The following is a 12,296-nucleotide window of genomic DNA, read 5'->3' on the forward strand; positions in this document are numbered from 1 at the left end:
CGATAAAGTCCATCATTTATGTCCAAATACCTCCTTTTGTTAGTGCGTTTGATAACAAATCCAAACTCACGAGGCGCGGGCAAGTCCAGGCGAAAGTTCAGACGAAAAGTTCAAAAAGTTATATTACAGTTCGTAGAAACATATCAAACAATGTATAGAATCAATCTTTAGGATGTTTTTAACATAAATCTTCAATAATGTTCCAACCGGAGAATTCCTTTGTCTTTAGAATTGCAATGGAATGCAGGTCGCTCTCACGTGTGGGAGCGTGATCAGCTCATGGGACTCTGGCAGGCCTCTGGTTGATTCAGCTCTCATTTGCCCCCACTTCACAGTAGAAGCCTCAAACAAGGTTCTAAAGACTGTTGACATCTAGTGGAAGCCTTAGGAAGTGCAATATGACCCCATAGACACTGTATATTCGATAGGCAATGAGTTGAAAAACTACAAACCTCAGATTTCCCACTTCCTGGTTGGATTTTTCTCAGGTTTTCGCCTGCCATATGAGTTCTGTTATACTCACAGACATCATTCAAACAGTTTTAGAAACTTCAGAGTGTTTTCTATCCAATACTACTAATAATATGCATATATTAGCTTCTGGGCCTGAGTAGCAGGAAGTTTACTCTGGGTGCGCTTTTCATCCGAACGTGAAAATGCTGCCCCCTATCCCAAACAGGTTGCTTTAGCCCCACCCATCTCTTTAAAGGTTGATCCAAGCTTCCTGTACTATCAACAGCAATCAAGCACCCAAGCTAACTTGCTAGTTACTTCCAGACACAAATGAGAGAACAGCTCACTCAACATTACTCGCCCTAGCAGAGCTGGTTAGGCTGTTATGTTATCCAGAGCTTTGGTGACTGCAACTGTGCTGTCAGATTATTGGAGCGTTCAGAGCGCACACTGGACGCTATGGCCGATGAGTAGGGTTGATCTGAACGTTCTGACCTCACAGTAGTGAAGCACCCAAACTAACTGGCTAACATTGGCTAGCTTGCTAGCTACTTCCAGACACATAATGAGAGAACATTCCACTCTGACCACTTATTTTGTGGTCCCAAAAAGAGACGGAGGATTTCAACCGATTCTGGACCTCCGCAACCTCAATGGGTACTTGAAGGTACTGAGGTTCCACATGTTGTCCCCAGCCGTGTGTTGCAGGCCGTGTCCAGGGACCAGTGGTTTGTGACGCTGGACCTGAGGGTTGCGTACTTCCATGTTCCTGTTCACCCAGCTCAGTGGTAGTACCTCCGATTCGCTTTCGAAGGGACGGTTCTTCCCTTCAGTCTCTCCTTGGCACCCCGCACTTTCACAAAGTGTTGATTCCCAATTACCTGGACGATTGACTGATTTGTGCCCTGACCAGGACACAGGTCCTATCAGACAGAGACATGCTCCTGACCCACATCGGCGGGCTGGGTATTACTGTAACCGACAAGAACAGTCGTCTGACGCCCACCCAGAGAGTGGCCTTCATTGGCATGGAGCTGGACTCAGTCCTCATGAGAGCACGCCTGTCCACCAGAAGGGTTCAGGCAATCTCACCTTGCCTCGATCACTTTTGGCAGGGGCGGGTGGTATCCGCCCTAACCTGCCAACGCCTGTTGGGCTTGCTGACAGCGGCCTCATTGTTGATTCCCCTGGGCCTGCTCCATCTCCGGCCTCTTCAACAGTGGTTCAACTCCCACCGGCTGCACCCGAAGTGCCACTGTCACCGCCAGCTGCGGATGACCACACAGTGCCTCATGGCATTGTTGAGGTGGCGCTGTCACTCCTTTCTCTCAGGTGAGGTGGAGATGCTGAGGATGTGCTGCCGGCAGCTGGTCAGCACTGCATTGTTGTCACCTTTCGTTTATTCTTTATTTGTTTTGTCTTTGCTAAAGTTTCACTTTATTCTTTAATGAATATGTGGAACTCAACGTACGCTGCGCCTTGGTCCGACAGTCATTATTACGAACAACGTGACAGTTCTCTCCAGTTCAGCCCTGATATATGGCCGCCAGCAGATATTGACATTGTTCCAGTACCACAGTGCACAGCAGAAGCACGAGCAAAACACGTTGACATTAAGGGACAGGTGGAGAGAACCAGGAAACTAATGACAACCGCAGTAAAGGGAAAAATACCGCTATCCGAGGAACTGTGTTTGAAAACGGAACATTTAAAAGAAATAGCAAAAACTTATGATGACGAACGAGCACAAACTCAACAAAATCATCTTCTGCAGGAACACAATCCTCAAACTAGATAAATCTGTTGAGTTATCTATGAACAGGGGCGCGTAACTTGATAGCATGCATGCAGTTTTGATAAACAACACTCAAAGCAATAATGTTCTAGTCCATATGCTGCAGATCAAAGACGATCAGCTTATGAACACAATTACCAAGTTGGATGACTAAACTGCGGAACTCATTGAAGTCGCTGACCAAATGAACGATGAGAAAACCCAGGTGAACAAAATTATCTCTAAGCAAGCGGAGGAAATCTCATCACTGAATCTCTCGCTCCGCACTCAAGACCTCTACCTGCAAACCATAACAGATAAGTATGAGACCGAATGGAGCAACTGCGACACTCAAGTCTTGCTGCGATGCAGCAGAATACCACCCTTAGGTACCATCTGGAGGAATTCCAGAACAGTCACGCGCTACAGCATGACTACCCTACCCAATCAAGCTCGCAACCGGAGCTCGGTACAAAAAGTAGTGTAGACGATAGAAGGTTTCAGACTTTGCCTCTCTCAGGTGTCCCTCAGTCTTCTCCTCTTGGCCATTCGGCACAGAGTAATATGGCACCTCCTTGCCAACAAAACCAAAGCTTGGCTTCTCCTCTTGGCCTTTTGGCCCATACTTCCCCACAGGATGAATCCAACCCTCTCTGCGCACTTTGCAAGGAACACCTTGACAAAATCGTCAAAAACTTCCACACCTTTGACCCCGTTCCAGGCAAGCCAAATGACACGGAGACGTTATTAGCAGACATAGAGTACGCCTTGGATGGCTACCCAAACGCTACTGGTACTGACAGGCTTTACCTGTTGAAGCAAACGTCGAATAGACATGTGACATGGTTAATCCGTCTACAACAGCAGCACGTGCAAAACGACTATGCGAAACTTGCCACGGCTTTGAAAATAGAATTCAGTGGTTCTGCGACTCCCAAACACAACAGCTTGCTGGCTAACACTGTCAAGCAAGCTTGGATTGAACACCCACAAGCATACTATCATAGGCTTCGTTTAGCTTACTTTGGCCTACTCACTGAAACAGGAATGGAAGAGCTATTGCCATTCAAAAAATGTTTCTGTCGAACATGTATCCCCACTTCATCAACGACTTGGGCCCTACAGCCCACGTTGGTTTGCCAATCTCAAAACTCAGAGAGCTTGCGAGCACAGCTTTTGAGGCATCAAAAGTGAGCCACGCTAAGAGCCCTGACTTCTCGGTTTTGAAGATTGAACAGGAGCACTCACTCCAGGTAGGGGGTGCGTTATCAGGGATAGTTGATAGATGTCGCACAACAACGGTCTCTACCACGAAACCACGATACCAATAGCCACGCGGTCAAAATAACTATAAAGAACGTTGCCAACCACACAGGTACTGCAACAATCAACCTGATCACTATGTTCCTGCACCCAACCCACACAAAGTGTAACAAGGCTAACAAAGGTTTCAATGACAATCAAATTACCAGTCCTGGAGGACTGCTTAACCCATGATGCGCTAATTGATTCAGGCTCGACAATATCGCTCATCTCTCATTGTTCAATGATCTCAAAAGGGCTTTGCACCCAGCTAAACGTTGGTAAAAACAAAACGATTCGACACTAAACTGTGAGGTTTCACTCAGACTACCTCGCCTCTCACAATGTGACTCATGCTGAATCTACACTTCCAAAACGTATCGCTTGTTCACCCTGTGTATGTTACCAGCCTCGAGACTGAACACCTACTACTCGGAGCAGACTTGATGGATCGTTTGATCTCGCTAAGTATAGTCACAAGTAACCTCGCTGGTTGAAACACAGTCATCCACAAGGAGTATCTGTCGAAAGGATCCCTTGGGAAAAAGACGTTTCGAAACCTCGTTGCAGAATCTGATTCAAGACGATATTACGATATCTCGTCACATTCAAACCTGATTGACTATTCTTCCCATGATTTCGAGCAAGTAGTCTCTGTGAGTGAGCAACTTCCCTCCTCCTTGGAGTCATGCGATACTGTAGCTAAGATTAACTTCTCTTGTCCTTCAGACACTTCCGCAAGCACCACGGCCGTCTCAGGAAATAATGTATCAACGTTCAGACTGGTCTCTGCTTCCGATGATACATTTTTCCGCTTTAAGGGGGACTGAAACCCCTTACAATGAAACTAACGGCATCAGTCCCGCCACTGACCGGATGACTCCCACTGGTGAAACACTGTGCAATATCGCAGAAAGATATCCTCGCCTCAGTTCGCAGGTACTGGAACGCTTGCCACACAAGGACGCTGTGGTGAATGGCAGGCAACGACAGCCACTGAGCGTTTTGAAGCACAAACACCAGGAGATTTGGTTGAAAGGTTACAGCCAATCTACTAGAAGAAAAAGAAACGCACACCTATCAAGGCGAGGTGCTGGCTAGCGGAGTAGAAAACTTAAAAATAAAGGAGAGCCGCACACTCTAGCCGCACACTCTAGCCGCCAATCTACTAACAACGCAGCTGCTGACAACTTGTACAAAGGGTCCGGACCTTTTTCGTTTGTGCCTCGGACACCAACAACAACCACTGGTGGGGAGGTCCCGAAACACAAAGGGGGGAAATACTAGCCCAGACCCATGATGAGCCTCATCGAGGCCAGTGGGGGGGTCGAGACTACATGTAACAATGTACGGGGCCGCCCGATCAGGAAACAAATCAAGTTGTAAACTTCCCCATGATAACAGAGAGGAGTGGACAAGCCCCTCGATGGGGATAACCTTAGAATACATCTGAGATATCACTGTGGTGTCCCACACTGGTCGTAAAAGAAGTCCAGTGGACTTTCCATCTCTCCCCCCCAAAATATTAACAATAATCATTCCTTGCCATGTGCAATCTCAACTACAATGCAACTAGTAAATTGCTCTAATCATGTGTTCCGGTAGGATAACATTTCGGAAAAAATCGGTAGGATAGCTGGTTCCCTTGGGAACCAGTACAAATACCAGCAACAGTCAGTCCAGCCACAATCAGTAAGAAGGTTAGTAAGACCTAACAATTCAAATTGCCCTTGATAACAGCGACGGAGGATGTAGTCCGGAGACAGGTGTTTTCTCCATCTCTTTACATGCTGACTACACCGCTCGCGTCGCGTGCGCTCGCGTTGCAAAATAAATCTAAACATAAATGTTATTCAATTATTGCACCCACACTGCTCGTGCGCCAACGAGCATCTGTGTTGTCAAGTGCTAAAATAGAAGTCAGTTCTATTTGTGACGCTAATTGCACTGCAAGTCCTGCCTCTCACATCTCCTCATTGGTTTATAGAAGCAGATACCCACCTGCCATCTCCTCATTGGTTATACCCACGTGGGTGACTGAAAGACGAACGGAGGTCAGTGGTGGTAATACACGTTATGAAAGTTAGTTGCCAATCCCCATATAAGTCCAAAGAAGAAAAGGCCTGGAAGGAGGAGAGATGACTAGAAATGACCGTTTCTTTGTGTGGATTATTTGTTGGAGTAGAGGACCTTGTCCATTTCAAGTAAAATAACAACTCAACATTTATATCCCAGGACAAATTAGCTAGCAACAGCAAGCTAGCTAAATAGGACAAGTTAGCCAGCAACTGCAAGCTAGCTAGCTAAATCTTCATAAATGTTTAATGTTTTTTTGACCTGTCCCCAAATGAATATAATTGGTTCAGTTTTGATATTTTAACCTGCGTGTCGTGATCGCATTTGGTGAGGGGCGACAAAATCAATTTGCGCATGATGGCGCGCGGCCAGTTAGGGTACGGCGTTAGCTATCATACTATAATTCAACTGATTTCAAAACATGATCCTCAACCAACAAGGCTCGTAATTTAACATTTCTATTCATATTTACAGATGGCATACAAGTTTGTAATTAAGGCACATGAAAGTTTACATGTTCAAGAAGGCATTTCTGCCAACAAATGCATTTTGATTTAAAAAAAATGTTTACGTCCAAACGGCTCTCCTGTGAAGTCGTGACTTGCGACATATGCCTAGTTTCATGAATTGCGTCACAAATGTATCAACAATAAGTGTCTCTTTTCTCCCTCCCTCTTCATCTTCTTTGTAACAAGCCACCATATGTTGTGTCAGTACGCTAGGGACCTTTTCTCATGTATTAAGTGTGTATGTTTATTCTGTCTTATCAATTTGTTAGCTAGGAAATAAATAATTAAACCAATTTGAGTAGTACTGAATCATAAGGCTGTTTTTTTTGCAGATACAGGAGGTTACGACTGTTCAGAATGATGATATGATACGAGGTTATGATTAATACATTGACTGTTTTATGGATGTGATAGGTAAAGACCTCTAGAGTTTAATTCGGGAGAAGATAACCATTTAAAGAACCGCTCTCGTGGTGCCCCAAATCCTAATGAGTTTATTATTACATGATTAATTTAATTGGGTAACAATTAAACTTAGTTAGTTGATCAGATAAATAACAGTCATCAGATAAATTAAAGTAAAAGTCACGACAACTGTTACAAGCTAAAGTATGACAGGATGTCGTATCGCATCAATGTGAGTGAGACAAATGTCTTCACTGGAACTCCCATTTTATCCTGGAGAAAGGCGCTGATCCCTTCAATGACTTTGAGGATGCCGATGGACTGGGCCCTCATTGTAACGTCCTGACCAGAGTTCTTATGTGTTTTGCTTGTTTAGTGTTGGTCAGGACGTGAGCTGGGTGGGAATTCTATGTTGTGTGTCTAGTTTGTCTGTTTCTATGTCCAGCCTAATATGGTTCTCAATCAGAGGCAGCTGTCAATCGTTGTCCCTGATTGAGAATCATATATAGGAGGCTTGTTTTGTGTTGGGATTTGGTGGGTGATTATTTCCTGTCTTCTGTCTTTGTGTTCTGCACCAGATAGGACTGTTTCGGTTTTCACAGTTCTTGTTTTGTTGTTTGTAGTGTTCTAATATATTCTTTATTAATTCATGTTGAACACTAGCCGCGCTGCGTTTTGGTCCTCTCCTTCATCCCAGGAAGAAAACCGTGACAGAATCACCCACCAAACTCGGACCAAGCAGCGTGGCAACGGGCAGCAGCGACAGCAGCAGAGAAAGGAGGAATGGACATGGGAGGACGAGCTGGACGGTAAAGGACCCTGGGCAGAGCCAGAGGAGTATCGCCGCCCCAAAGCAGAGCTGGAGGCAGCAAAAGCGGAGAGGCGGCGTTTTGAGGAGCTAGCTCGGCAGCGGGAGCCGGATCTGGATTACACCACTTGGGAGGAAATAAACAGGTGGTCGGTTGACCCAGGGAGAGTGCCGGAGCCCGCCTGGGATTCCATGGAGCAATGTGCAGAGGGATACCGGCGAATGAGGTTAGCACGACAGCGCGGTAGGAAGCCCGAGAAGAAACCCCAAAAATTTCTTGGGGGGGGGGGGGGGGGGGGGCTAAAGGGTAGTGTGGCGAAATCAGGTAGGAAACCTGCGCCCACTTCCCATGCTTACCGTGGTGAGCGGGAGTACGGGCAGACACCGTGTTATGCGGAAGAGCGCATGGTGTCTCCTGTACGTGTGCTTAGCCCGGTGCGGGTTATTCCACCTCCCCGCACTGGCCGGGCTAGATTGGGCATTGAGCCAGGTGTCATGAAGCCGGCTCAACGTATCTGGCCTCCAGTACGTCTCCTCGGGCCGGCATACATGGCAGCAGCCTTACGCATGGTGTCCCCGGTTCGCCAACACAGCCCAGTGCGGGTTATTCCACCTCCCCGCACTGGTCGGGCTACGGGGAGCATGCAACCAGGTAAGGTTGGGCAGGCTCGGTGCTCAAGGGAGCAAGTACGCCTGCACGGTCCGGTATATCCGGCGCCACCTTCCCGCCCCAGCCCAGTACCATCAGTGCCGACACCACGCACCAGGCTTCCAGTGCGTCTCCAGAGCCCTGTTCCTCCTCCACGCACTCTCCCTATGGTGCGTGTCTCCAGCCCAGTGCCTCCAGTTCCGGCACCACGCACCAAGCCTCCTGTGCGTCTCCAGAGCCCTGTACGCACTGTTCCTTCTCCCCGCACTCGCCCTGAGGTGCGTGCCCTCAGCCCGGTACCACCAGTGCCGGCACCACGCACCAGGCCTATAGTGCGCTTTGAGAGTCCAGTGTGCCCTGTTCCTGCTCCACGCACTCTTCCTATGGTGCGTGTCTCCAGCCCAGTACCTCCAGTTCCGGTACCACGCACCAGGCCTACTGTGCGCCTCAGCAGGTCAGAGTCGGCCGTCTGCCCAACGCCGCCTGCACTGCTCGTCTGCTCAACGCCGCCTGCACTGCTCGTCTGCCCAGCGCCGTCTGAGCTGCCTGCCTGCCCAGCGCCGTCTGAGCTATCCGTCTGCCCAGTGCCGTCTGAGCCATCCGTCTGCCCAGTGCCGTCTGAGCCATCCGTCTGCCCAGTGCCGTCTGAGCGATCCGTCTGCCCAGTGCCGTCTGAGCCATCCGTCTGCCCAGCGCCGTCTGAGCCATCCGTCTGTCCCGAGCCGTTAGAGCCGTCCGTCAGTCAGGAGCCGCTAGAGCCGTCCGTCAGTCAGGAGCTGCCAGAGCCGCCAGCCAGTCAGGAGCTGCCAGAGCCGCCAGCCAGTCAGGAGCTGCCAGAGCCGCCAGCCAGTCAGGAGCTGCCAGAGCCGCCAGCCAGTCAGGAGCTGCCAGAGCCGCCAGCCAGTCAGGAGCTGCCAGAGCCGCCAGCCAGTCATGAGCTGCCCTCCAGTCATGAGCTGCCCTCCAGTCATGAGCTGCCCTCCAGTCATGAGCTGCCCTCCAGTCATGAGCTGCCTTCCAGTCATGAGCTGCCTTCCAGTCATGAGCTGCCCTCCAGTCATGAGCTGCCTTCCAGTCATGAGCTGTCCTCCAGTCATGAGCTGTCCTCCAGTCATGAGCTGCCCTCCAGTCATGAGCTGCCTTCCAGTCATGAGCTGCCTTCCAGTCATGAGCTGTCCTCCAGTCATGAGCTGTCCTCCAGTCATGAGCTGTCCTCCAGTCATGAGCTGCCCTCCAGTCATGAGCTGCCCTCCAGTCATGAGCTGCCCTCCAGTCATGAGCTGCCACTCAGTCCGGAGCTGCCACTCAGTCCGGAGCTGCCACTCAGTCCGGAGCTGCCACTCAGTCCGGAGCTGCCACTCAGTCCGGAGCTGCCATTAGTCCGGAGCTGCCCTTCAGTCCAGAGCTGCCTCTCTGTCCGGAGCTGCTTTTCAGTCCGGAGTTGCCCCTCTGTCGTGAGCTACCTCTCTGTCTTGAGCTACCTCTCTGTCTTGAGCTACCTCTCTGTCCTGAGCTACCTCTCTGTCCTGAGCTATCTCCTCTATCTAGGGGGGGCCTTGGTGAAGGTTCCTAGACCAAGGTCGGGGGCGAGGGTCGCCACTCAAAGGACGCTAAGGAGGGGGACAAAGACAGTGGTAGAGTGGTGTCCTCGTCCTGCGCCGGAGCGGCCACCGCGGACAGATGCCTACCCAGACCCTCCTCTTGAGTTTTAGGAGGTACCCCCTCAGGAGGGGGGTACTGTAACGTCCTGACCAGAGTTCTTATGTGTTTTGCTTGTTTAGTGTTGGTCAGGACGTGAGCTGGGTGGGAATTCTATGTTGTGTGTCTAGTTTGTCTGTTTCTGTGTCCAGCCTAATATGGTTCTCAATCGGAGGCAGCTGTCAATCGTTGTCCCTGATTGAGAATCATATATAGGAGGCTTGTTTTGTGTTGGGATTTGGTGGGTGATTATTTCCTGTCTTCTGTCTTTGTGTTCTGCACCAGATAGGACTGTTTCGGTTTTCACATTTCTTGTTTTGTTGTTTGTAGTGTTCTAATATATTCTTTATTAAATCATGTTGAACACTAGCCGCGCTGCGTTTTGGTCCTCTCCTTCATCCCAGGAAGAAAACCGTGACACTCATAACGTCTTCAGGTCAGGTCTCATATTCACTATGAGTATCAGAGTATCAGTACTGATGTGTGATCAATTTAGCCTTTTAGATAATAATTAATTTGATTATATGGACGAAGGGGGCTGATCCTAGAACAGCACTCCTACACTTAAATTGCCTTTAAGACAAAAAAAAAAAATTGTCACACAATACATAGAAGATCTGTATAAAAAGACACCTTATATACTTAACTTTCTCACATTCAAACATATTGTTGTATACACCTACAACTGTTGTTAAGTGTTGTGTATTGACTCTGGTACAGAAACCCAGATGGTGACACTCAGCCATGGTGCTTCATAGGAAGAGGCCGGAAGCTGCTGTGGGATCAATTTGACGTCAGAGCCCAGAGGTCAGCCTTAAATATCATATCTCTGACCACTGCCTGTATGGACAACAAGTGAACAATAATAATCCTAATAATTTCTCCCGAGGGGATAACTGAAGCTGTATTCAATTGTATTTCCCATGTCATTTTTCAGCTGTGGCTCCTACAGATGCTGGTCCCAAGCCTACTAATGGCCACAAGCCCACTACTGGTCCCAAGCCCACTTGTGCAACTCCCAAGCCAAAACCAACACCGGTCAAACCCTCAGCAGGTCCAGAGAAGCCTACAGCAGTTCCAAAGCCCAGTGTAGCCCCAGGACAGACCACAGCCAGCCCAACCTCTGATAAGCAGTTCACCACCTGTGGGACACCCAACCAAAGAAGGCCATGACCATTATCTACGGAGGCCTGAAGGCCATCCCTGGAGCCCTGGCAGCTGTCCCTGCTGGTCCGACCGAAAGGCTCCAGTGCTGGGCTCTGACCATTGACCACTGCATGTGAGCATAACTATAATATACAGTGCCTTCGGAAAGTATTCAGACCCCTTCACTTTTCCACATTTTATCCCGTTACAGCCTTATTCTAAAATTGATTAAACAAAACAATTTCCTCAGCAAAAACAGGTTTTCATAAATACGTTATTTACATAAGTATTCAGACCCTTTGCTATGAGACTCAAAATTGACCTCAGGTGCATCCTGTTTCCATTGATCAACCTTGAGATGTTTCTACAACTTGATTGGAGTCCACCTTTGGTAAATTCAATTGATTGGACATGATTTGGAAAGGCACACACCTGTCTATATAAGGTCCCACAGTTGACAGTGCATGTCAGAGCAAAAACCAAGCCATGAGGTCAAAGGAATTGTCCGTAGAGCTCAGAGACAGGAATGTGTCGAGGAACAGATTGGGGGAAGGGTAACAACACATTTCTGCAGCATTGAAGGTCCGCAAGAACACAGTGGCCTCCATCATTCTTAAATGGAAGAAGTTTAGAACCACCAAGACTTCCTGGAGCTGAACGCCCGGCCAAACTGAGCAATCGGGGGAGAAGCCCTTGGTCAGGGAGGTGACCAATAACCCAATAACTACAACCAGTTGACCCAGCGAGCTAGCACAAAAGCCCACTCAGCAACCCGCTCAGGTCAGCGATGCCCGTTTGTCCCTCATGGACAAATATGACGGCACCTCATCTAAATGCCGTGGTTTCCTACTTCAGTGCTCCCTCTACTTTACGCACCAGGTGGGAGCCCCCACCACCGAGAGGTACAAGGTTGCCAAGGTTATTTCTCTGCTGACTGGGTGGGTGTTGGAATGGGCCACGGCCGTCTGGGAAAGAGGAGAGGAGGAGCTAGATTCATATGAGGGGTTCATGGCTCTGTTCAAATGCGTCTTTGATCATCCCCCGGAGGGCAGAGAGGAGGGTGAGCATCTACTCCAATTATGGCAGGGGGACCAGACGGCTGCCGAGTACGCGCTCATCTTCCAGACAGTAGCAGCATCTAGCAGATGGAACGAGCTGGCGCTTCGTACGCTATTCAGAAGAGGTCTGCACGAGGAGGTCCAGACGGAACTGGCCTGTAGAGACGACAACCTCTCCTTGGACGCACACATTGCGATGGCCATCCGTCTGGATAACCTACTTCGGGATGTCGGTACTCTCATCGCTTCTCTCCCTCCCTCAGTGTATACTCTGGATCAGAGCCTGAACCCATGGAGGTAGGGGTCACACGCCTCCCCGTGGTGGAGCGACGCAGACAGAGACAGCTGGGGTTCTGTCTGCATTGTGGTTAAGGAGGGCACCAGCTCCAGCGGTGTCCGGCTCTTCCTAATCCGGGAT

The sequence above is a fragment of the Salvelinus namaycush genome, chromosome 4 (genome assembly GCF_016432855.1).
Source record: "Salvelinus namaycush isolate Seneca chromosome 4, SaNama_1.0, whole genome shotgun sequence".
NCBI lineage: Eukaryota > Metazoa > Chordata > Actinopteri > Salmoniformes > Salmonidae > Salvelinus > Salvelinus namaycush.